Genomic DNA, 27701 nt, shown 5'->3' with positions numbered 1-27701 from the left:
CAGTAGCTGCGGCAGCTTCCAACAAAGTTATTGCCCAGCTTTCTACCCTTAATTCTATCATCAACTCATCCATGCGCCTCATAGCTTATGCAGCTGATGGAATGAGTAGGGCACCAGGTACAGGAATTGCTCTTAGGAGACTTTCCTGGATGCGCTTGTGTTCCTTCGTGGAACCTTTCAAGTCTTCCTTCATGAACACTCCCTTTGATGGCTCATCCCTTTTTAGGCCTAAAGTGAATGATACCTTAACCAGGTGTGAACAGGATGGAAAGACTCTGTCTGCCTTCAGGGTCTGTTTTTCCACCCCCTACCCGACCATACCCTAAAGGTCAAAGAAGAGGAAAAATGTGGATGTTCTGTAGTCCTAGCTCACCTTCATTCTTACACATGGGTTTGGAGCCGATCCTCGGCTCCGACTCAGCCTATTTACAAGCTCAAAGTCTTCTAGTTGGCTTGTGGCTAGGTAGAGGTGCTCGTAGCTAGGTAGGTATCCCATGGTGCACCAGTACAATCCCCAGATCTCGTTTGCCACGTCGATGAGTTCAGATGTGCTTCTTCTTGGCCGAGGCTAAGTCTAACACATTTTGTTCTATTTTTGGATATTTCTGCTATTTTCATATTTGATAACCTTATATAGCTGTTGTTAGTGTAGTGTTTGTAGTTAGATAGTTAGCATTTACTAGAGTGCTTCCTATGTTAAGTTTCTGTGAGAACAGTTGGCTGTTGGCCTTAGCGTTTTCTTTGGTATCCTGTGTGCCAGTTTGTTTCTTCTCTGGGTTTGTTAATATATCTATATCTATATACCTAGTTCTGATAGTGTTGATATTAGTGGTTGTAGGCGCCTTTGTGTGTAGTTTAGACTGTGTGCATTTTCTCAATATTTAGATAAGTTTCTCGCTTATATTAAAATAAATAGCTTTGCTTGCGGAGTTTTCCGCTTGTTGGTATTTGCAGTTATACTGGTATTGGCATCCAGAATGGGGTTTTGTTTTGACCCTCGTTCTCTTTATTTCAATTATTAGACATTGTATTTCTTCTCGAGTGTGTGTGCGAGACTCTTGACTTGTCTTCTGTACCTTTCCCTCTAGGTCCGTTTTAGTTAGAGGACTTAGATTTTCCTTCCTATTTTCTCTACCAGGGCTAGGCCTGTTTAAGTTAGAGGACCTAGTCCTCGTGGTTATGTCTTTGTTGGTACTTTAAGGGCTAGGCCCATTTAAGTTAGAGGACCTAGACCTCCCACTTTCCCTTTCTTCTGTGTGTGTCTGATTGCAGTCTTCTGTGAGATGTCTAAGGAGGTCAAGGACCATAAGCCATCTGGCTTTAAAAAGTATGTGAAATGCTCACAGAAGATGTCTATAACAGATGGCCACAGTAACTGCGTATACTGCCTTGGGGCCATCCACTTACAGGAAACATGCTTATTTTGTCACTCTTTTAGTGCCAGGGTGTTGCAGGAGAGGAAAAATAAGCTCATAATTAAAAGGTCTTTTAAAGCCCTCTTTTGAGGAAGATCTGGCTAGCTCTTACTCCTCTGCTAAGTCTCATGGATCTAAAAAGGAGAAATCCAAAACTTCTAAGAGGCCCTCCCCAGCACTGGCTGGTGCATTGGAGCTGCCTCTCAAAATTGCCAAATCTGAGAAACCTACTACCTCCTCAGCTCCACTGAGTTCGGAGCTGATTGAGGGTTCTACTACTACTGTTGTTGCTACAGTGTCAGCACCAGGTAGTTCGGAGCCGACCACTGAGAGTAGACATCAGAGTCAGTCTACAGATCTTTTACCGATCTCCCCTACATTAAGGTCATCTATATTGCAGAGATCCTGTTCTCCCACACTGTCTTCCAGGACCTTATCGGAAGAAGATGTGGAGAGATTAGTGCTGAGTCCTGAAGTCATCTGCCTTACCTAAAATGTTGTTGGCTCTGACCCAGTCAGTCCCAGGGCCACTTCAGTCCATTACCCCTTCGGTGATTCCTCCTCCGAGCCATGCTGGTTTTTCAGAGCCGGAGTGTTTGGCACCACTGGTGGAACCCTCAGTTCCAGCTCCTCCCAAGGTTGTTTCGAAGCAGAGTTCCACTCTGACACACTCTGTGCCGTTCGTGGTGTTTAGGAGCCAAAGCTCCCTGGCTGGCTCTGACAGGGATGCCTGGAACCGAACCTCTTGGGTTCTGAGCCTTCCTCTCGGCACATTGGTTAGGGTGAGCTCTGACCCTACATTTATCTTGGAGCCGATGGCATCCTCAGTCTCCTCAGAGCCAGGGAGGTCTTTGAAGCCAGGGAGGTCAGCATTCGAGATGATGAGTGTGTGTCCCGATCATCGGCTCCTACCAGGGGTACTGACACTCTCCCCCCTAGGGCACCTACTTCTGTTTCAGCTCCTACTCCCTCTCTGGACAGCAGAGACCTGCAGCCTCAGGAGCCACTGGCGGGTGGCCCCCATTCTTCTGAGACATCCCCGGAATATCCTTCCGAGGAGGCCCCATGGAAGAGAACATGCAAGAGGAAACATGTAGACTCCCAGGACAAGTCTCTTACCTCGGACACCAACCTCGAGGAGTCAGAAGGGTCCCCTAAGTCATCCTCTGATGATGTCTCCTTTGTAGACATCCTGGAGATCCTTAAGCAGAGGTGCAGCTGGCCCACTGTTACCCCTTCTGATGAGGAGTCGGTGTACCTGAAGGCTTTCGAGTCTCAACCTTCAGCCTCTTGGGTGTCTCCATCTTTCGACGAACTGTTAGAGCTCGTTAGTCGGAAGGTGTGGGGATACTCCTGATGCTGTGAAGCTAGTCCCCAGGAGACCAAATAAATTTCTATCAGCTCCCAAGGAGAAGGAATTTTTGTCAAAGGGTGTTCCCGCAGATGCCATGATGGTGGCGGCGGCCACTAACAAGGAGCTAGCAGAGACTTCTTCTTTTGTCCATCTGCCGAATAAAGAATCTCGAACGATGGACAGATATGGGAAGCGTATCTTTTCATCAGTGGTATTTACTCTTAGATCGCTGAACTACCTTACACAATTCACAAGGCTTCAGAGAGATCTCCTTAAGGAGCTAGGAGATACGCTACAAGATACATCCACTGAGGGAGTCCCTGAGAAGGTGTCTGCCCAGTTGTCCACCTTAAACTCTATTGTCAACTCATCCATGAGACTCATCTCTTATGCAGCTGATGGAGCGAGCAGAGCAGCGGGTTCAGGAATTTCCCTAAGGCATCATTCCTGGATGCACTTGTGTAATTTTGCAGAACCGTTCAAGTCTACCTTTACCAATGCCCCCTTTGATGGTTCTTCATTGTTTGAACCTAAGGTAAAGGACACACTCACCCGGTGCAAGCAAGAAGGGAAAACACTCTCTGCCATGGGAGTACATTTTACCATCCCCTCTAGACCATACCCTAAGGGTCAGAGAGGTGGTAAAATGTGGTTCAAGAAGTCCCAGAGGTTTTTCCAGGATGCACAGGGTGACTCCTCCTTCAGAGGCAGAGGAGGAGGAGGAAATGGTAGACGTCACCCTAGAGGCAGGGGCGAACTGCAAAACCAGGGAGGTTACGATTCATTTCAGGGGCTGCCCTACTATCGCTTCTGATGTGGGGTCCAACTGTGCTTCTCTGGAGCCGGTCGGGGGTTGCATTTTTTTGTATCCGGAAACCTGGCTAAGTATCACTCAAGACAGATGGGTACAAAGAATTATCACCTGAGGTTATTCCATACCCTTTTCTCTGCTACCCCATGTTCCCAAGAGGATCCCGGATGTTCCACCCAATCACAGGGATCAGGCAACTGTGGAGATCAACAAGTTGCTGGCAAAAAGAGTCATCCAAACCATCCCCGCAGACCAAATAGGATTCAGAACTTACTCCAGATTCCTTTTAGTGCCAAAACGTACAGGGGACTGGAGGCCCATCTTGGACCTCAGCAAATTAAATGAATCCATAAAGAAGTACAAGTTCCAGATGGTGACACTGCAGTTTATACTCCCATTACTAGGGAAAGACACTTGGATGTGTTCAATAGACCTCCAAGACTCCTACTACCACATAAAAATGGACAGGGAGTTGAGGAGTCATCTACGCTTCCTACTGGGAGCCAGTCATTACCAGTTTCATGCTCTGCCCTTTGTTCTCACCGCAACCCCCAGGGTGTTCAAGTGAATGGCAGTAGTGACAGCTCATGTGAAATGTCAAGGATTCTAGGTGTTTCCGTGTCTGGATGACTGGCCCCTGACCGCCCCCACCAGGCATCTACTTCTTCAGATCAGGGATGCTACTATTCAACTTTGTACCCAGTTGGGAATTACTATCAGTTGGGAAAAATCTGCCTTATTGCCCTCTCAATTTGTGATTTTTATAGGTGCAGAAATAGACACAGTAGCCATATTAGCTCATCTTCCAGTAGAAAGGGCACAGAGTCTGGTTCACCATCTTCTCCCCCTCTGTAAAGTCAAGGCCAAGACTGTTCTTAAGCTTCTAGGTACCATGGCTTCTACCATACTACTAGTGCCACTAGCCAGACTACTACACATGTGGATTCTTCAGTGGCTCCTGTCTTCCCAGTGGTCCTTTCAACAACTACCCTTAACTCATCACGTACTGCTGACAGACTTTTGCAAGAAGGACCTCATTTGGTGGACTCAACCCAACCAGTTAACCACAGGCACTCCATTTGTCCCTCGCCAACCCATTGCCACTGTGACTACGAATGCCTCACAGATGGGGGGGGGCATTATCTAGGCAGGACTGTCCAAGGCACATGGCAAGATCATGAGGCTCACCTTGCATAGCAATGTTCTAGAGCTGAGGGTGTGCTCCTGGTGTTGCAAGCACTTCACAACCTTCTTCCTCTTGGGACGATTGCAATACAGTCAGACAACATGTCGGTAGTATGGTATATCAACAAACAAGGGAGAACCAGATCATACCCTCTCTGTTGAGAGGCCATTCGAGTTTGGAAATGGTGATATCTTCCCAGCGCTATCTGGTGGCGATGCACATCCCGGGGACAACCAACATGATGGCCGACAAACTCAGCTGGGCAATTTTGATGCCTCATGAGTGGTCTCTGAAACAGGAAATGGAGCAGATTTTCCGGAGATGGGGACAGCCTTGCTGCGATCTCTTTGCCAGCCCAATCAATGCCAAATGCAGCAGCTATTTCTCTCTCATCCCCCCTCCATGGGAGTCACCGAGAAACACACTTGTTCACAACTGGCCTCTGGGTCTCCTTTATGCCTTCCCTCCTTTTCGTCTCATATCCAAGGTGATTCAGAAAGCGAAACAGCTGAGAAGCAAACTGATCCTCATTGCTCCTTACTAGCCTCGACAAGTTTGGTTCCCCTTTCTCCGGCCTCATCTCCTAGATGATCCATGGATTCTGGACCCAGTGCCAGATCTCTTGATGCACATGTCAGGTTCACTTCACCCCACCTTACACGCCCTGAATTTGACAGCTTGGCTGCTCCAGTTCCACCTCTAGTCAGGCTTCACAACTTCTCACCCTCCGTGACTCCTATCCTTACGTCCTCACATAAACCCTCCACTAGGAAATTATATTCCAGTAAATGGAGAAGGTTCTCCATCTAGGCTGAGAAAAAGAATGTTGACCCTTATACCACTTCTATTCCGGTGGTTTTGGAATTTTTGTCTGAACTTTTCCACCAGGGATCTGCGGCTGCCACAATCAAGGTTCAGTTGGCAGCAATTTCTAATTTTTATCCAGGCCTACAAGATTCTAATCTGATACCACATAGGTTGTGCAAAACCTTCCTCAAAGGTGCCACTTTGTTAAGACCCCCATTTCAGGAACCGGTTGCTTCATGGGACATGAATTTTGTGCTTTCCAAATTAACATCTCCACCCTTTGAACCCTCTCATTCATCGCCTTTGAAAATTCTGTCTAGGAAAACTTTGTTTCTGGTGGCAATTACATCTACTAGATGAGTGTCAGCGTTACAAGCATTGTCTGTTAAACCCCTTATCTGATATTTCACAAAGACAGAGTATCTCTTCTTACTAATTCATCCTTTGTCCCCAAGGTCTGTTCCCATAGAACTTTGAACCAATCCGTAGAACTTCCGGTGTTCTTCCCTAATCATTCCAATACAGTAGAATACAGGTTTCATCAATTGGATGTTCATAGACAATTACGTTTTTATTTGCACCAGACCAAGGAATTCAGGAAGTCAGACCAATTATTTCCCCCCTCCGACTCCAGATTAGGTCTTCCAGTTTCCAAAGTGACCCTCTCAAATTGGATCTCTAGCTGTATAGCTTACATTTACACTTCTGATGGTAAGCCTTTACCTTTCAAACTTAAGGCTCATTCTGTGAGATCTCAGTCTACCTCTGCAGTCTTTCAAGCCAGGGTCCCACTTGATAATATCTGTGCAGCAGCAACTTGGTCTACCCCTCACACATTACAAATTGGATTTAACCTCTAGGGGTAGAGCATCCTTTGGTTCCACAGTACTCAGGAGTATTTTTCCTTGAGCCACCCAAGAATAAGGTGCTAGGGATGCTCTCACATGTGTAAGAATGAAGGCAAGATAGGACTACAGAACATAAAGAAGTTATGTACTCACCATAACGTTCCATGCTTGTAGTCCATCTCGCCCTTCATTCTTATGAACCCACCCTCCTATCCCCATCCTGGAAGTATCTGGAGACAGAAAAATATTGTTATTATTATTATTCACTGGAGACCTTTTATTATTGGGTTCTTTCTGTGTGGTTTGTTATTATTTCTCTTAGCAGCAAACAAGATCTGGGCATTGTACTGGTGCACCACGGGATACATACCTACCCACAAGCCAACTAGAAGACTTTGAGCTTATAAATAGGCCAAGTCAGAGCCAAGGATTGGCTCCAAACCCATGTGTAAGAATGAAGGGTGAGATGGACTACAAACATGGAATGTTAGGGTGAATACATAACTTCTTTTTCCGAAAAGCACGAGGAGCCTTTCAGGACACACATGGTGAACCCCCCCTCCAGGGGCAGAGGAGGGGGTGATAATGGAAGATGCTGCCCTCATGGCAGAGGGGGTCTGCAACACCTGGGTGACAGAGATCACTTCTCTGGGACACTCTACCAGCGCTCCTGAGAGGAGGCCCGACTGTCCTGCTCAGGAGGCAGTCGGGGGTCACTTATCTTTGCACCCGGACACCTGGCTCAATGTAACAAAAGACAGCTGGGTACAAAGTATCATTTCCAGAGGATACTTCATACCATTTGCCACACCCCCTCCAATCATAAGACGAATCCCGGACATTCCACCCAATTACAGGGATCAAGCAACAGTAGAGGTCCAAATGTTGCTAAGAAAAAGTCATCCAACCAGTCCTAGAAGACCAGACAGGATTCAGAACTTACTCAAGATTCTTTTTGGTTCCAAAGAAGACGGGGGACTGGCGACCCATATTGGACCTCAGCAGACTGAACCAATACATAAAGAAAGAGAAGTTTTGAATGGTCATGCTTCAGTCTATACTTCCCTTCTTTGGGAAAGACAATTGAATGTGCTCGATAGATCTCAAGGATGCGTACTACCACATAAAAATGGCCAGCCCATCCAGGGATCACTTGCTCTTCTGGCTGGGAGCCAATCACTATCAGTTTTGAACCCTGCCCTTTGGTCTCACTACAGCCCCCCCGAGTGTTCACCAAATGCATGGCAGTATTCACGGCTCACCTGAGGCATCTAGGATTCCAGGTGTTTCTGTACCTAGATGATTGGCTCCTTACCGCCACCACCAGGCATCATCTCATTCAGACCAGGGAGTCCATTCTGTCAGTCTGCAATCATTTGGCATTACAATCAACTCAGAAAAATCTGCCTTGTCGCCATCGCAGCATATCGTTTTTATAGGGGCAGAATTGGACACCACTACCACCACTCTAAGGCTTCCAATAGAAAGAGTCTGTCTTCTTCGTCAACCTGTCTGGGATATCAAGGGACAAAGTACCAGCATCGGTAGTTCTGAAAGTATTAGGCATGATGGCAGCAGTAATTCTAGCCATACCACTTGCTCGTATGCACATGAGAATACTTCAATGGCTATTGTTCACTCAATGGTCTTACCAAGAGCTCCCCATGAATCATACCATAAAGAGCACAAATTCTTGCAAGAAGGACCTTCAGTGGTGGTTGACCTTACTTCATATCACAATAGGACACCCATTTGTACTACTCCCTCCAGTGGCCACAGTGACCACGGATGCTTCCCTGATAGGTGGGGGGGCATTTTCAGAGAAAGACTGCCCAAGGCACATGGACATGGGCCAGTCAAGAGACATATCAGTGTCCTAGAGATGAGAGCAGTACTTTTGGCATTGTAGTACTTTCAGGACTCTCTCCCTCTGGTTACAATTGCGATTCATACAGACATGTCGGTGGTCTGGTACTTGAACAAACAAGGAGGAATCGGGCCTTACCCCCTTTGTCGAGAGGCTCTCGGAGTTTGGCAGTGGGCTGTTTCCATCCAGCGCTTTCTGTTGGCAACGCACATCCCGGGGAGATCCAACGTAATAACAGACAAACTAAGCAGGGCAATCTTGTTGCCCCATGAGTGGTCCCTCAAGAAAGAAATTGCGAACAGGATATTCCACAGGTGGAGCCAGCCTTGCTGCAACCTTTTTGCCACATGAAATGCAGAAGCTACTTTGCCCTCATTCCCCCTCTGGGAGAAGCCCCAAGGGATGCACTCTTGTACGATTGGCCTCCGGGTCTCCTCTATGCATGTCCACCAATCCCGTTGATACCCAAGGTTGTACAGAAAGCAAAATCCCTGGGAAGGGCCATCATTCTTATAGCCTCTCATTGGTCTCATCAGATTTGGTTCCCCTTCATTCAACCTCATCTTTTGGAGGATCCTTGGATCCTGGACCCAGTTCCAGACCTTCTGACACACCCATCGGGGGACCTTCATCCTTCTCTGCAGTCCCTGAAGCTGACAGCTTGACTGTTCCAGTTCCTATCATAGCCAGGTTCCATAACCTTTCCAAAGAGACAAAATAGATCTTTTTGTCCTCTCACAAATCTTCTACCAGAAAGCTATATCTTAGCAAATGGAAGAAATTTTCTATATGGGCCTCAAAAAATAATATTGATTTTTACCGAGCCCCTATGACTTCCATTTTAAAATTCTTGGCCATGATTTTCAATGAAGGAGCTGCAGCAGCAACAGTGTACAATTGGCTGCTATTTCTAATTTTCATCTTGGATTTGTAGGTTTAAATATCATGTCTCACAAGTTATCCAAAGCACTTCTCAAAGGGACTTTTCATATGAGACTTCCTGTGAAATCTCCCTATTCTCCATGGAATCTAAATGTTATGCTTTCACGTATAATTCTTCCGCCATTTGAGCCAGCTTCATCTTGTGATCTCAAATTTTGTGTCAGAGCTTCAGCCTTTATCCATCAAGCCTCCCTATTTGATATTTCACCCTGATAGAGTATCACTTAGAACAAATCCCTCATTCTTGCCCAAAGTTTGCACTGAAACCAATCTCAACCAAGTTATTGATTTGTCATTTTTCTTCCCCAGTCATTCTAACAATTTAGAGTATATGCTGCACAAACTAGATGTTCACAGACTGCTCAGATTCTATTTGGATAGAACAAAAGATTTTAGGAAATCAGACCAGCCTTTTGTTTCATTTTCAGATTCCAGGAAAGGGAGACCAGTGGCTAAAACTACTCTGTCTAAATGGTTATCTGATTGTATTACCATTGCCTATTCAGCTGCCAATATACCTTTGCAACACAAGATTAAAGCTCACTCAACCAGAGCAGTTTCTACATCATCTGCCTTTTCTGCCAGACTTCCTATTGATAATATTTGTGCAGGACCCACTTGTTCAAAACATCATACGTTTATCAGTCATTACAAAGTTAACAAGGCCTCCAGGGATAGGGCCTGCTTTGGATCCACGGTCCTGAGAAATATACTCCCGTGAGCCACCCTAGATTGATGGTGCTTGGGACACTACCCATCAGTAAAGAGTGAACGGCAAGATTGAACAACTTCACATACAGAAGTTATGTACTTACCATAATGTTCCATGTGAATTGTTCATCTTGCCTTCATTCTTACGTCCCTCCCTCCTACCCTCTCCTGGGCTGATAGATGACCAAGATGCTGGTTCCATCCTGGTTACTCAAACCTTCTCTTCCTTTTCTCTAGGAATGTAAGAATGACATATGGTATTATTATATGCAACAAACAAGATCTGAGGTAATTCACAGGTGCATCATGGGATAGGGACTTGGCCTCGAGCTATTTGAAGACCTCGAGCTTTGCAATTGGCTGTATCGGAGACGAGGGATCAGCTTCGAACCCATCAGTAAAGAATGAAGGCAAGATGAACAACTCACATGAAACATTATGGTAAGTACATAACTTATTTTTTTCTGCTGTACCAGAGAAACAGACTGCATTACTTTCATGAAAGTACAGATAAGCAACTGGACTGATATTCCACAGCAGGAACTGTTAATTAAAATGGCACACCATGTGTATGCTCCAAATATGGCACTGAGAAAACAGCCAAGACCTTTATTAGTAAAGGTGCAAACCTATCAGCAGAAAGAGCTGATCCTGGCAAAATTGTGAGAAAAGGGCAAAGTATTAAATGTTGGAGACAGTAAAGAGTTTGTGGGAAATTATATTCACTGTACACCAGGCAGAAAAGAAACAAATTAATTCCAATAATTGGGTAAAGTTGAGAGGCCAGTGTGAGATTCAAGATGCTGTATCCAGCTGTCTTCAGAATATTTTTTCCTGGAAGATCAAAGTCATTTTTGATGCAGAACAGACTAAGGAGGAAATACAAAACTTTGTCCAACAAAAAATGTGCCATCAAGCCAAAGGGGACTCTGCTTCTCATCCTTCTGATAATAAAGCACACAGAGATTTTGCAATGAAACCTTTTCCACTACTCCAAAGTAAAACATGAGACAGAGAAAAGGACAGTAGTTGATCAGAAGAATCGAGAACACCACAGAATTGAACTGGGATCGGGAGATGGGAGATGGAGATGAACAGGAAGAAGACCAGCAAATTGGACATTAGTGAATAAATGTGATGATTTAGATTTTTTTTATGAGTCTCCAGAAATAGCATCACCAAAGGAGGATGGTAGAAGTCCTTTTAAGATTAACTTATTTTTGCACTCTACCAAAGCACAGGGGTTAAAGGCATGGCAGCTTGCACAATTTTCTTGTAAGTGAAGGGGACCCAGACAGTAGGCACAAAGAGTGCTGGTGTCAGAAAAGGGAATCTTTTGGCCACATTACCCACACTTCGTAAACCCTGCTGGATTTTTTTCCTTTTTGGCCATGGCAAGGAAAATAACACCAACAACAGCTACAATAACAATAGAACAGGAGGACTGTAAAAGCTATAGATAGTTTAAGCAGAACAAACAAAGGTAGAAAAGGAAAACCTTAAAATTAGATATATAAAGTTTTTTTTTTAAATGGACAAACAAATAAAGGGGAAAGGGACTACCTCAAAAGGTAGTAAGGCTACGTTAAACATAGAGGATAAGGGAGAAGGAAACTACAGAGAGATACTAACAATAGTATCTAGAGTATACTAGTACAAGGATAGAAAAGACAGAAGATGAGTAAAGAGATATTAGAAAGCAAAAGATACAAAAAAATCACACTTATCTAATTTGAAAACTCAAGAGTGAAGTAATCACATTTCACCTAACGGCGGCAAATGAGATCTGAGGTAATGGGGAAGATGTATTATGGGTAAGGGAGAAGCCCATGAGTTTTGAATTGTCATGAGCTTTTACAAGCAGCCAAGTTGGATCTGACGTCTCTGATTTGAACCCATTAGTTGAGGACAGAATAAAAATTAACATCAGATCATGTGTTTTGGGAGTTAATCTGCTGGCAGATTTTTAAAAAATCCCTAGACTGTACTCTGTCAGAAATATTGGAAGAGCAAATGGCAGTAACTAAATATATGCTTTTTTTTGAGCTGGGACACATGATTTGAATTGTCTAGACATAGTAAGGTCTTATTAAATTAAATTTAATTATACTGGCTACAAAAAAAATCACAGAAAATGGAAATCAAAATCTACTTGTATTATACCTGGCTGAAATAATTTTCCTTTGTCTTCCTAGCATTCTATTCACTATACATCCCTATTTCCACTGTCTTCTCTTTTTCTATAGTACTATACCACCTCTGTAATACTGTACACTATTACTTCCTTTTTCTCCCTCTCACCTAACTTCTTCTCATTCTTCTCTGTTTGTCAACTACTCCACTTACCTTTACTGCACAATAATCACTATTTTCTTGCTACGGTCACTAAAAGCACCACTTATAAAATCTCATAAACTTTCTGGATGATTCCTTCATCAAAATATTTTCCTTCCTTTCTTTCAGCTTTTTCAGTTTATATTGTATAATAACCAAAGCTGTCCTTATGCAAATAAAAGAAATCTCGTATTGCATACCTATAACCAGAACCTGAAACTTACAAATGTTATTGCATATCTGTTTATCATTATGACAGTGGTATTAATGTACTTGTTACATATTTCTTATTAATGGAGGATGTTAAGTTGTCAATCTCGCCTTCATTCTTGCTGGATGGGTTCGGAGCCGATCCTCGGCTCCGACTCGGCACTTGCTAAGCTCGAGAGTCACTTTTACCAGCTCGAGGCAGCCCCATATCCCATGATGCAAGGCGGTAAATACCCAGATCTCGTTTGCCGCTTCGCTGATGAGGTACTTCCTTTACCAGCTCTTGGTAAGTAATTTGTCATACAAATTTTAGTCACCCCATTCCTAATTTTCTCTCATATATTAGTTTACTTGACACTTTTAGATAGTTGTAGGGTCTCTAGCTCTAGTTTACTTTTTCCCTCGTTGTTTTTATTTAGTCGGGCCTTCAATCCCCTCCCATCCCTTCCTGTCAGGGTGTGTGTGTGGGTTTATTTTTTCCCCATTTTAAGTTAAATTTCTGAATCTAGGACTGTGTGAGTAGTGTGTTGTGTGTGTGCTCACTATGTCCAAAGAACAGAGGGTCTCAGGCTTCAAGAAGTGTGACTCGTGCTGTCAGAAGATGTCTCTGACAGATGGTCACACTTCTTGTATCTACTGCCTGGGACCTCTCCACCTGTAGGACTCCTGTGCTATTTGTCACTCTTTCAGCCAGAGAGTCCTGTAGGAAAGGAGAAATAAATTAATTTTAAGAGGACTACTTAAACCGGAGGGCTCCCCGGCCAAGTCTGCTTCGGGCAAGCCCTCTAAGACCTCTAAGGCCCAGGCTTCTGTTACTAAGCCTTCGGCCCTGGCTCCGACTCCTTTGGAGTCGAGATCGGCTCTGGCTGGAGCCGATCTTATTTTAACTAAATCTTCTGCACCGATGGCTATCGGTGCCGATACTTTAACTGCCACATTGGTGTCGGCTCCGACCGGCTCCGACCACCATGTGTCTAAGGCTTCGGTATCGGTGCCGGCCGGCTCCGATACCATTGTTTCCTTGCCTGTATCGGCTCCGGCCGGAGCCGATACATCTTTGACCAGGCTTGGAGCCGATAAGTTGTCGGCTCCGTCTGGAACCGAGGGTTCTTCGGCTCCGATGGTTCCGTCGTGGAAGCGTTCCAGGTCTCCCTCTTTGGAGCCGATACTGTCGGCTCTGACCTCTCCTCTTCTTTCAGAGTGGAGCCATCGGAGCCGATCATCTAGGTCTTCCAGGCTCTCAGACCACGATTTGGAGAGAGTGGTAAGCAGATTGTTAAAATCACAGGCACTAGCCCAAATGCTTCATAGTCCGTCTCAACAGATGACTACTAGTCCACACCCTCTTCAAGTTCCTCCTTCGACTCTCCTCCAGAGCTCGGAGCCGGAGTCTATTGGAATAGTCACTACTACGGCTGCGGGGCAGATACCACCCCTTTCTGCTCCTTCAGCTTCTACTCTTATCTCCTCCTCGAGACCTTCCTTGGAGGGATCCGGTGGTCGGGCTTCCCTGGTCTGCTCCGAGGGGGTGAGTGGCATCGGACCCCTGTCCGACCCCACTCTTCCCCTCGGGACTTCGGCCTTGGTGAGCTCGGCTCCGACATCTGCCTCGGAGCCTTCCCTTTCGGTGGGCCCGGGAGCCCCTGTTTCTTCGGAGCGGGGTCTCTCCGATCTCCCTGGGAAGGGAGCCTTCAAGGTGATGAGGAGTGTGCTGGCCCCCGGGCCCAGTCAGCAGTCTATCCCCTTAGCTCCTCCCTCTATGGTGCCTGTAGATGTCTCTTCCCACTCTCTTGCTCCCAGACCGAGAGATCCACCTCCTCAGGTTTCCCCACTGGGAAGAACCCCCTCTTCCGAGGATTCTCCTGATCCGTCAGGAGATCCTCCGAGTAAGAGGACCTGTAAGAGGAAGCACCTAGACTCCCCTGAGTCTACAACTTCAGATACCGACTTAGATGAGTCGGAGGGTCCCCAAGATCCCCCTCTGAGGATGTCTCTTTTTCAGACATCCTAGAACTCCTAAAACAGAGGGGAAACTGGCCCTCCATTAATCCCTCCGAGGATGAGTCAGTATACCTAGAGGCGTTTGGATCTCGACCTTCCACCTCCTGGGTGTCTCCGCCTTTCGACCCCCTCATGGAGGTGATAGCTCGGAAGGCATGGGCATCTCCTGATTCCGTGGAACCAGTTCCCAGGAGGCCTTCTAAATTTATTACAGCCCCTTCCGAGAAACAATTTCTTACAAAAGGTGTCCCTGTTGATGCCATGGTGGTGGCGGCCGCCACCAAGAAGGAACTTGCAGATCCTTCCGTACCAGTCCATCCTCCTAACAAGGATTCTAGGACCATGGACATGTATGGTAAGTGGATGTTTTCCTCAGCGACCTTTGCCATGCGTTCGCTGAACTATTTATGTCACTTCACCAGACTTCAAAGGGACATCCTTAAAGAATTAGGTGAAGTAGTACAGGATCCTACAGCTGCAGGGGCTCAGGACAAGATTGCTTCTCAGCTAGGAATCCTTAACTCCATAACCAACTCCTCCATGCGGCTAATTTCATATGCAGCAGATGGAGCGAGTAGAGCTGCAGGGACAGGAATGGCTCTTAGACGTCAGTCCTGGATGCGGCTCTGTAATTTTGCAGATCCCTTTAAGGCGTCCTTCACAAACTCTCCCTTCGATGGGTCAACATTGTTTGGTCCTCAGGTGAAGGATACGTTGACCAGGTGTGAGCAAGACGGCAAGACTCTTTCTGCCGTAGGAGTCCGTTTTTCCACCCCTTACCCTAAAGGACAGAAGGGGGGAAAGATGTGGTTCCGTAAATCTCAGGGAGTCACGCCGGACACACGTGTTCAGTTTACCCCTAGTGGCAGAGGAGGTAATAATAATAATAGATGCCGCCCTAGGGGCAGAGGGGGTCCGCAGAACCAGGGCAAGCCCTTCCAGCATCCCTGAGGTGTTGCCTGACTGTCCATCCTTGGAGGCAGTCGGGGGAAGATTATCGCTGTTCCCAGAAGCCTGGCTTTCCCTTTCACAAGACAAATGGGTACAGTCGATCATATCCGAGGGTTACAAGATTCCTTTCGAGGAAAGTCCCTTCACTCACAAAAATTCCCTTCCAGATGTTCCACCCGGTCTAAGGGAAATCGCAAAATTAGAAGTATCAAAGCTTCTACAAAAAAGGGCCATTCAGCCAGTTCCAACAGACCATTCAGAGCCCGGAATCTACTCAAGGTTCTTTTGGTTCCCAAAAAGACGGGAGATTGGAGGCCAATATTGGACCTCAGCAGACTCAACAAGTCTGTGAAAAGACAAGATTTCGGATGGTCACACTTCAATCGATTTTGCCCTTCTTAGGCAAAGACAACTGGATGTGCTCAATAGACCTTCAGGATGCGTACTATCACATAAAAATCCACAGACGCTCCAGAAGGTTTCTCCGCTTTCGGCTGGGGTCCAGTCATTTTCAATTCAGAGCCCTGCCCTTTGGTCTCACTACAGCCCCCAGAGTGTTCACCAAATGCATGGCAGTGGTCATGGCTCACCTGAGACGTCAAGGATTCCAGGTGTTTCCGTATCTCGACGACTGGCTCCTCTCAGCCACCACCAGGCGTCAACTTCTCCAAGCCAGAGATTACACCCTAAATCTCTGCACTCAATTAGGAATTTCGATCAACTACGAAAAATCCTCCTTATTGCCCTGCCAGTCTATTACTTTTATAGGCGCAAATTTAGACACTGTTCGGATGTCAGCAAACCTCACAAGCCAGAGAATCCTAGATATCCAAAACCATGTGCGGATCATCCTTGCCAGCAAAAAGGTGCAAGCCAGACTGGTCCTAAAAGTATTGGGCCTCATGGCAGCTGCCATTACTCTCCTTCCTTTGGCCTGTTTTTACATGCGTCTCCTTCAATGGATGTTGTTCACCCAATGGTCCTTCCAACAGCTTCCCATGTGTCACCAGATTCTGGTGACACAAACTTGCAAAAACCACCTATCCTGATGGATTTCTTCTCCCCAGGTCCATCAGGGCAGACCCTTTGTTTCCCCGGCCCCGGTAGCCACAATCACTACGGACGCCTCCCTGATCGGGTGGGGGGGGGTCATTATCAGGGCAGGATGGTTCATGGGACGTGGCAACCGTTCGAATACCACCTGCACATAAATGTCCTAGAGATGAGAGCAGTGCTTTTAACGTTGCAAGCCCTCAACGACTTTCTTCCCTTGGGAACAATTGCAGTTCACACGGACAACATGTCCGTAGTGTGGTACATCAACAAGCAGGGCGGAACCAAGTCCTATCCCTTGTGTCAAGAGGCTCTCAGACTTTGGCAATGGGCGATCTCCTCTCATCGGTTTCTGGTAGCAACGCATATCCCTGGGAAAACCAACATTTTAGCGGACAGATTGAGCAGAGCTATACTCATGCCTCACGAGTGGTCTCTCAAGCAATCTATAGTGGAGGAGATTTTTCAGAAGTGGGGCCGCCCATGTTGCGATCTTTTTGCTACTCCCCTAAACAGCAAATGCCCAGCCTTCTTCTCTCTCTTCCCACTTCCGGGCCATCCCCCCAGAGATGCTCTTACCCAAGATTCTTTATGCCTTTCCTCCCTTTCCATTGATACCACAGGTACTCCAGAAAGCTACCGTTTTGAGAGCCAAAATGATTCTCCTTGCCCCGTATTGGCCTCGACAAATTTGGTTTCCGTTCCTTCATCATCTTTTGGTGCAGCCGTGGCATCTGGACCCAGTGCCAGATCTTCTGATCCACCAATCGGGTCAGCTGCACCAGTCCATTCCTTCTCTCAACCTCACAGCTTGGTTGCTCCACTTCCTTCCTTAGCCAGGCTTCCTATGATCTCTAACCCTGTTAGGGATATCATAGTGGCTTCCCTTAAATCCTCTACTAGAAGGATGTACTCTAGCAAGTGGAAACGTTTCTCTCTTTGGGCAAAATCAAGGAACATAGATCCCTTTACTGCTCCTGTTCATGCAGTTTTGGATTTTCTTGCGGAAATCTTTCACTCGGGTTCTTCATCCTCCACGGTCAAAGTTCAGTTGGCTGCAATCTCGAACTTTCATGTTGGGTTTGCAGATCACAACATTATGTCCCACAAGCTTTGTAGAGCTTTTCTGAAAGGAGTTTTTCTCCTCAAACCTCCTCCTCAATGGGACCTAAATCTAGTGCTGACATCCTTAATTCTTCCTCCTTTTGAGCCAGCTGCTTCATGCTCTCTAAAGTTTCTTTCGTGGAAGACACTCACTATTACCTCGGCTAGGAGAGTGTCAGAACTTCATGACCTCTCTGTTCGTCCCCCATATTTGGTCTTCCACAAGGACAGAGTTTCCTTGAGAATTAATCCATCCTTTTTGCCCAAGGTTGCTTCAAAAACAAATTTAAATCAATCCATTGATCTCCCTGTATTTTTTCTTAATTATTCCAACAGATCGGAACAGAAATTACATTATCTTGATGTTCACCGCCAACTCCGATATTATTTGGACAGAACAAAACAATTCAGGAAGTCTGATCAGCTCTTTCTTTCTTATGCTGAAAATAAGAAAGGCCTCCCTGTTTCCAAAGTGACCTTGTCTAGAGGCTATCTTCCACCATTTCTGACATTTATCAACTTAAGGGCAAACAGCTGTGCTCAAAACCAAAGGCACATTCCACTAGAGGCCTAGCCACTTCTACAGCCTTTCAGGCTAGGCTACCCTTAGATACTATTTGTGCAGCAGCCACTTGGGCCACTCCTCATACCTTTGTTTCTCATTACAAATTGGATTTGGCCTCCAGGGATAGAGCCAGTTTTGGTTCCACGGTTCTCAAGAGTCTGTTCCATTGAGCCACCCAGGATAGAGGTGCTAGGGACGCGGTCCCATCCAGCAAGAATGAAGGCGAGATTGACAACTTAACATTTAGAAGTTATGTACCTACCATAACGTTCCATGTTAGTCGTCTTCTCTCGCCTTCTTTCTTGCGACCCTCCCTCCTGCCCCCTTGGCTCTGAAAGATTTTGTTTCTTTGGGCACCAGTTAGTTCTAGTTTAGTTATCTGGTTTCCCCTTACAGCCTTTTTAGGCTATTTGCTCTTCTTTCCTTAGTGGAAAGTTTTTATGCTAGGTAGTTTTCCCTCTAGGTCCAAACGAGATCTGGGTATTTACCGCCTTGTATCATGGGATATGGGGCTGCCTCGAGCTGGTAAAAGTGACTCTCGAGCTTAGCAAGTGCCGAGTCGGAGCCGAGGATCGGCTCCGAACCCATCCAGCAAGAAAGATAACTTCTAATTTTCTCTCCTAGCCTCTGGTAAAAATAGATTTGCCCATTCGGGCTTTCCCGGTAAACAAACGTCAAATAAAATAAAATAAAAAAATAAAAAGTTATGCAGTGCAAACATTAAGGACTTTTCACTATCACAAACTGATTGAGAAAGGAAAGATCCAGGACTGGGCAAAAACAGTTGTCCTTCTTTGGCACCAAAAACATTTAATTATTACTTAAGACATAGGCAAACTTCCATTTAATTAAAAGAAAACAAAACATATTAACATATTCCCATTTCCATCCATTATACATCATGTATGATCTTTTGTATTAACATCAGCCCATTGCATAAATTGCTCATTTCCTCCCTTCTCTTAAACCTTACTCCTCCCCAGATCATTATTTTGCATGTATTTCTCCCACAACTTTCATTTATTTCTATGCAGTTTGCTTCTACCCTTTTCTAAAGATTGCACTTCCAGTTCTTTTATCTTTGTTACAATATTCAATACTTCAAATACAGCTAGTTTAGATTTTGATTTCCATTTTCTAGATTTTTTTTTTTCACAAGCACCAGAATCATTTCCATTATAGAATAGAAGCTGATGTTAAAAAAAGAGATAATTAACAGGGCATATAACCATTGCATGACAACTATAGGAATTGATCAGAAGAGGTCAGAAAAGATTGGGAAGAGAGATTAGGTATGCAATTCATAAAGAAACAATGGGTGGACACATGCATGGCTCCCAAATATGCAAAAAATCTGGAAGATTTAGGATTTTTGCCTCGAAGTGTTTGCTTATATACTTTTATACCCCAAGCAAACTCCAAATATTTTTTCTCAGGTAAATGGCAAATGTTGGGGGTGTGATGTGGAAGAACGAGGTAAATGGGAACATATACTTTTGGAGTGTAATGAGATGGAAGACAAAAAAATTCATACAGAGTACTCTGTCAGGAATACTGGGTGGGCAAAGAAGTGTAACTAAGAAAATGAATTATTTGAGCTGGGATACAGGATATGAATTGCCTAGACATAGTAAGACCTTGTTACGTTTAATTCCAGTGGCTACCAAAAAAAGCAATTACTCCAAAATGGAAATCTAAACCAACTACACTTGAAGTAGTGAATATTGTAACAGAGATAAAAGAACAAGGAGTGGGCTCTCTAGAAAAGAGTAGGAGTAAATTGCATAGAAAAAAATGGAAATTGTGAGAATATATGCAGAAAAATATTTTGGATTAGGAATGAGGTTTGAGGGAAAGCAGGAATTGAATAATGTATGCATAATTGCTAACCTTATATAATATACGTGATGTATAATGTTCATAAATGTGAAGTTGTTAATATGGTTTGATTGCTTTTATACAAATGTAAGTGTGCCTATGTCAAAACTGATAAATCAATAAAGATGTTGAAAAAAACAGTTTCTTAGTTACACCCATTTACTACAGAGTACTCTGCATGGGATTTTTGAAGTCTGTTTTGCTATCACACCTCCAACATTTCCATCTAAAGCAGAAAAAAATCTTTGCAGTCTGCTTGGAGTATAAAATACCTATGCAAACACTTCCAAGCAAAAATCTTAAATCTTCTAGGCTTTGTTGCATACTTGGGAGCTATGCATATGTTCCCACATTGTTCCCTTGTAAATTGTTTATCCAAGCTCTCTTCCCAATATTTTATAACCCCCTCAGATTGATTCCTATATTTTTCTTATATTTTTCATACATTACTTATATAGCCTGCTAATTATCACTTTTTAAACAGCAGTTTCTGTTCTAGCTTCAACTTAAAACTCTACCAGAGCAGGTTTTTCATTTAGGATCCCCTACCCCTTTCTATTTGCTTACACCCTAATATCAATCACTGATAGGGATGGCAGTCTCTAAACTGCAGTTCAAATATCTTCTTAGCCTTTTTCCATTCTATTATTTTTCCTTGTCTAGTTATTTGTTCCCAATGCATTGATTCATTTTCCAGTTTTCTCTAGTAAATTCCAGACTCCTCTTACCTATTCTCTGTACTCCTAATTTCAGTCATCCTTATCAGCAAAATGTCCTTTCTCCATTATCGTGCTGGCTTAATTCCCAGAATACTTTCTGCTACTTTATGAATATAATATTCTGCAAGGCTGTTATTTTCCTTAAGGAACTACATCCCCTCCTCCCCCATTACACTTTCTACTAATTTCTTTCTAAATGTGTCTCCTGAAGCATTGCTACTTGCACTCTGCATTTCTTAATATAATTAAATATATTTTTTTCCTTTTGTCTATGCATGTAAGGTCATTTCTATTCCATAAAGATATGGATGGTGTACAGCTGTTACTTATTTTATTTATTTGTCTTTTATTAACTGGGTTAGTCCACTGGGCTGGGTACACATTTTCAGTAGAGACCCAAGGAGAAAGGTTCCAAACAAATGTTAAAGCAACAACAACAAGGTTACATTACAAGTAAAATGCATATTAAAATACATAGGAATAAAAGCATTAGTGCCTTAGTCAACAAGTAATATAGTATGACAGATTCAGCAGAAGTATAGCTATAAAACTATTACAGGTATAGCTTGGAAAGAAAATTAAGGATTTACAAATGCTGCAAAAGGAATAAAAGAGATTAAATAGAAAAACAGATCAGACATAAAAGCTAAAAGAGTGTCTAATTGTAGTCAGACAACTGGAGAAGTTAGGTAGGGTGTTGACAGGTGCAGGAGGGAGAGTTGGCAAGGTAGGTATTATGATAAGAAGTTATTCCCACCTATTATACATAACATATTTTAAATGTCTGTACCCACTAATGTTGGCAGGTTGATCTTTTATATAGTTGTGTCTTGTCATTTCCATTTGAACTTGTCACATTTTTCAAGACTTTTTGTTTTAATAAAATACTTCAAATAAAAAAAATCACATTTCCAGAGCACTATAACCTACTAACTTAAAACCAAAACACAAAACTATGTACATTTTTAAATAATGAAGTTTAATCCTCCTGATAGGAACAATTGTCCAAAATTGACAACTGCATCCACAGGCATTACCTAACCTAAAATATTAAGGTTATCCATGCTAAAGCACAGGTAATAGCCTGTGCTCCCACTTACACTAATTGTTGTCTGTTCTTTTTTATCTGTATTCCTCTCCCAGATGTGAAAAACAGCTTGTGTGCTTCCAGAAAACATTTTCATCCTTAAGAAAATAGTGCACTGGCTTTCTTTAAACAAAACTAAATTATGCACTGTTCTGTTAAATGTATTTAAGTATTTGGGCCACTAAGGAAGCTGCTCGTATTCACTTCCAATAATTTAAATACAAGGAATCTCCATGGTATCCCCAAAGTCTCAAATAACCCACTAAACAACTATAGTGGGTCCAAAAACAAAACCGTGTAAGAAACTTCTCTGTATGGAAAATTTTCAATCCATATATATCTAGTTAATCATTGTATATTAATCAGATCAGTTAATGATAGTACAGGTAGCGAACTTAAACTTGTACTAATGAAAACCAACAACCAAAAGTTCCAAACCACGGGGTGTGGTACCAGCAGAATAAAACAAGTAGTAACTGACAAGCAACAATTGTTGGTACTCACTGTGGCACCGATACAAAATTTATAAAGTCTCTGTTTGATCCAAAATATGCTCACCACTTCAAACAAAAAGAGACAGTCAATTCGATAAAGTTCACAAACATCCAATGCTGATGTGTCAAAAGCACAATCACAGCTCTCGTTTCTGCGATGAAAAATCACCAAATGCAGCAGTATGAAAAATCACCAAATGCAGCAGTAGTAAAAGATAAAATCCTTTAATTCACAGTAACCGCTTCTTCAGACTGTATAACAATGTGACATGGTTAAAACAAACATTTAAATACTCTAGTGCGACTGCTCATTGGTTAAGACCATGAGTATGTCATAAAACACAAAACTTCTATGACCGGGAGTAACCCTGCACTAGCAGAAGTGGTTTAAAATAGTTTAAAACACATAGCAGAATTTTAGAAGTCACAATAGATATATATATATATATCACTCAGTGCGGCAGTGTCTCACATGTTAAAATAGAGTTAATCCGACTGTTTCAAAATCATTAAAAAATGTCTATGAACATAAATATATCATAGACAAGGCGCTAACGCCAACACTTTCAAATAGATGGTTACCTGATATTATTAATGCATAAAGAGGTCAAAAGAGCTCTAAGTTAACATAACATTAGAAAGTATGTCCATTCTCAAAATCGCAACAGTTGCAATGATATTTACTAAATGCCGCACACCCTTGCGTGCATTAGTATCAGTAGTTCAAACAAGTTTAAAACACATGGCAAAATTTCAAAAGTCACATTAAAAATATCACATTAAAGTTATATATATGCCGCTCAGTGTGGTAGTATCTCACATATTAAAAGTGAGTTGATCCAACTACTTCAAGGTTATTTAAAAATGTATGTAGGCATAAATAAATCATAACATGTCGCTAACGTCAGCACATTCAAAAAGTGTTAAGATGATTACCTGATTTTGTTAGTGCATAAACAGGTAAAAAGAGCTCTCAGTAGGTATAACATTTGGAATTATATCCATTCTCAAATCGCAACTATTGCAGCGATGTTTACTGAGTGCCGCACACCCTGGCGTCATGATGACGTCACCTCGTACTGCAACGGCCACAAAACAAAAACAAACAGCTGACTCTCAAAGGGAGAACGTACATATATTGCCAAGTATAACCAGCACGAAATAATAATCTGTGTAAAGTGCGAACGTAGACACTGGGAAACATATCTGGGTATAAAAGGACATCCTATTTGAGAACTGTGAATACGTGGTCTACCATCTGTAAACTTTAGGCGTAACCCTCTCCTGTCATATGATAAATACAAATCATGAAAAAACTTCAATGCATCAATCGAAGAGGTACAAATCAGCAATATTTACAAAGATCGCATACACAACGTATTAAAGATAATAAGACATATCTATGACAGATACGAATCATACAAACAGTATAAGAGCCTTGTCTAAAGACATCTAGAAATACCTAGGACGATAATATGACATATTCAAAAGGCCAGTGGGAGAGATGGTAAATTAAAGCTAAAAATACTCCTAGATTATATCAGGAGTCTGTGGGGATGGGTGTGTGCTTAATCAAGGTGTAGGAGGTTGCTACTAGCGAGGGATAATTAGAAATATCAAAATGGGGAATCTGGATTGCCTAATCCATAATAGATTCCCTTAGCCTGATGTAGCTAGTACAGACCATAACTACTCTAAAGCTTGCCTATCCAGATAAACCAGTGAATTGTCCTTGAGTTGATGACTATAACAGTTTATAATGAAAAAATGCTAACAATGGTATATTAAAAAGGAAAATGAAGTATCTATTATGTCATCTCAGCATAAAATAAATAAAAGTTAGTCTCAATAATGCAAACATATGTAAACAAAAACAAAGTAGGAGAGAGCAGAGGGTAGTGAATAAAGTGGCCCATATTTCTCTCTCAGTGTGAGGTTAAAATCATTGTTTGTGTTTAGGGCTCGTAACCTCCTTTTCCTTAAAAAAGGTTTGATTTGAACTTTATCATTGAGGCCCGGACAATGGTCAGCCCTGAGTCTGATAATCCACTTCATCTCACTCTCTAAAGTGTAGTTAATAATATCTCCTCCTCTCGCACCTGGTGTGATCTTTGTAGAACAAAAACTTAAAATTATGTTCAGTTCCTCTTTCCTTGTTATGTTTCGCTAGTGCATTGAACATGGAACCTACCCTAATGTGGTAGATGTGCTCCCTAACACGTTCTTTCAGAGCCCTATTAGTCTTCCCAACATAAAAGGCTGGGCATATCTCACAAGTGGCCATGTATACAATGTGTACACTATTACATGTGGTGTTCTGGAAGTTGTATACATGTTTAGTAATAGGGTGGGTGAACATATTGGTTCCATTTATGTAAGTGCACTGATTGCATTTACCACAAGGCATCGTGTTAATGTTATTCATATGCTCCCTATAAGTACTATATTGATTCCTGGGAAAACACAAAATTCTTCTCAGATTCGGTTGGTTCTTATATACCACTTTTAATTGTGATCCCACTACATCCTTAATGTCCTTGTCTAATAGCAAAACATCCCAATGTTTTTCCATGATGTGTCTAATCTTTAAAGAATCTTTGGTAAATAACATGGATGCTCTACTAGTATTCGTAGATCTAGTTGCTACGCCCAAGTTTGCATTGATTGAAGGTTCAGAAAAATACGGTTTGGCTCTATTCTCCCTCAGGTTTCCAACATCTAATGTAATGCGTTCAAAGTCCGCAATATCATAGCCTCTTTGCATAAACTTATTCTCTAATTCAGCTAGTTCCTTAGTATAACCTACCTCTGTGGGGTTCAACCTCGAAGCTCTAATTACCTGTCCTTTCATGACGTTATCAAAAACATACCTAGGGTGCATACTTTCCTTGTGGAGTATTGTATTCCTGTGGCACGACTTTCTATATACTGAGGTGTTCAACATCCCATTACTGAGCCTAGTGATGTTGACGTCTAAGAAAGAAACCTGATCATATGAATATGTGGTGGTAAATTTCAAAAAATTGGTGGAATGATTTAAATCAGTTATAAATCTCAATAGTGTATCTACATCACTTTTCCAAATGAAAACAAATCGTCTACAAACCTACGATAGATTCCTACATGTTCCTTGTAAAAGGTAGATTCAAAGAGGAAAGTTTCCTCCCATTGAGCCATAACAAGGTTGGCGTAGCTGTTAGCACAGGACGTGCCCATGGCTACGCCATCCTTTTGGAGAAAATATGCCTCTCCAAACATAAAGATGTTATTAGTTAGGACAACTTCTAATAATAAAGTGAGAAAGTCTATTCTCTCCGGAATAAAGTCAGAGTGTGCCTTTAAGTAATCTTGTATGTATTGTATCCCTAGTTCATTAGGGATTACAGTGAATAGACTCACTACATCAAGTGTGACCAATAAGTAGGATGCATCGTCTTCTACGTATTTCATGTAGGAATATAAATCCAATAGGAACTGTTTACTATCCTCAGAATAGTATGGTTATCATTAACCAATGGTCTCAAATGGTATTCAATGAAAATCGACAAAGGTTCTGTCACCCACCCTTGGCCTGAAACAATGGGTCTCATGGGTGGTTCTGTATGTGATTTATGAACCTTGGGGAGTCCTTGTATAATGGGAACGAGTGGGTTGTAGACTCTAAAATAGTTGTACAGTTCTTTTGTTATGTTATTAGATGCAAGTAATTCATCCAAAGTATAAGATATCTGTAGAATTTTCTCCTTAACTAATTCTATGTCAATCTTTAAATATGAAGATGAATCCTCAAGGAGGAGATACATTCTCCTGTTGTAGTCAAGGACATCCATTAGTACTATCGGTCCTCCTTTATCTGCTGGCCTAATCACCACATTATTATCATTTCTTAAGCCTTTAAGTGCCTGCCTTTGTTTGTAATTCAAATTACATTTGAATCTCATGTTATGTGATTCTTCAAAATGTTTATGTATATCATTCTCTATCATCCTGGACTAAACATCAAGAAGGGGATGTAGCTGGGGTGTATAAACACTATTAGGTCTAAACATCTCATTGGTTTTACCTGTATTAGTATTACCAAATTCCAGTTTTAATTGTACATTCCTAATAAACATTTTGGAGTCAACTATGTAATCTACAATATTTCCTCTCTTGGTGGGTATAAAATTCAACCCTTTGTTTAAAACTTCCTCTTCATGTACAGTTAGTATTCTACTGGAAAGATTTACCACTAACGAATCGATTTCTCCCACATTCTTTTCAAGGTGGGTCCTTGTGGCTCCCCTCCAGATCCCTTTCTTTTCTGCCTGCCCCTGCTCATGGATCTGGTTCTCCCAGTCTGTTGTTTGTGTGCTATGGGGAAAGGGGTATTGGCCGACGTCTTAGTCAGTGGTCCTGAAAGTAAACCATTACTTTGTGTAGTTTTTCTCCTAACAACTGCTTCTTCTGACGTATTCAAATCACTGGTTTGTGTGTAGTTTATTCCATGTAACCCTCCTGTTGTGATATTCTCAACGTTGGAGCACAATCACAGCTCTCGTTTCTGCGATGGATCAACTCACTTTTAATATGTGAGATACTACCACACTGAGCGGCATATATATAACTTTAATGTGATATTTTTAATGTGACTTTTGAAATTTTGCCATGTGTTTTAAACTTGTTTGAACTACTGATACTAATGCACGCAAGGGTGTGCGGCATTTAGTAAATATCATTGCAACTGTTGCGATTTTGAGAATGGACATACTTTCTAATGTTATGTTAACTTAGAGCTCTTTTGACCTCTTTATGCATTAATAATATCAGGTAACCATCTATTTGAAAGTGTTGGCGTTAGCGCCTTGTCTATGATATATTTATGTTCATAGACATTTTTTAATGATTTTGAAACAGTCGGATTAACTCTATTTTAACATGTGAGACACTGCCGCACTGAGTGATATATATATATATATCTATTGTGACTTCTAAAATTCTGCTATGTGTTTTAAACTATTTTAAACCACTTCTGCTAGTGCAGGGTTACTCCCGGTCATAGAAGTTTTGTGTTTTATGACATACTCATGGTCTTAACCAATGAGCAGTCGCACTAGAGTATTTAAATGTTTGTTTTAACCATGTCACATTGTTATACAGTCTGAAGAAGCCGAAAGGCGAAAGCGCTTACTGTGAATTAAAGGATTTTATCTTTTACTACTGCTGCATTTGGTGATTTTTCATACTGCTGCATTTGGTGATTTTTCATCGCAGAAACGAGAGCTGTGATTGTGCTTTTGACACATCAGCATTGGATGTTTGTGAACTTTATCGAATTGACTGTCTCTTTTTGTTTGAAGTGGTGAGCATATTTTGGATCAAACA

The sequence above is a fragment of the Protopterus annectens genome, chromosome 13.part0, assembly GCF_019279795.1.
Source record: "Protopterus annectens isolate FY-2018-M chromosome 13.part0, PAN1.0, whole genome shotgun sequence".
NCBI lineage: Eukaryota > Metazoa > Chordata > Ceratodontiformes > Protopteridae > Protopterus > Protopterus annectens.
The sequence above is the reverse complement of the archived record's forward strand: the minus strand, read 5'-3'. Positions refer to the sequence as shown.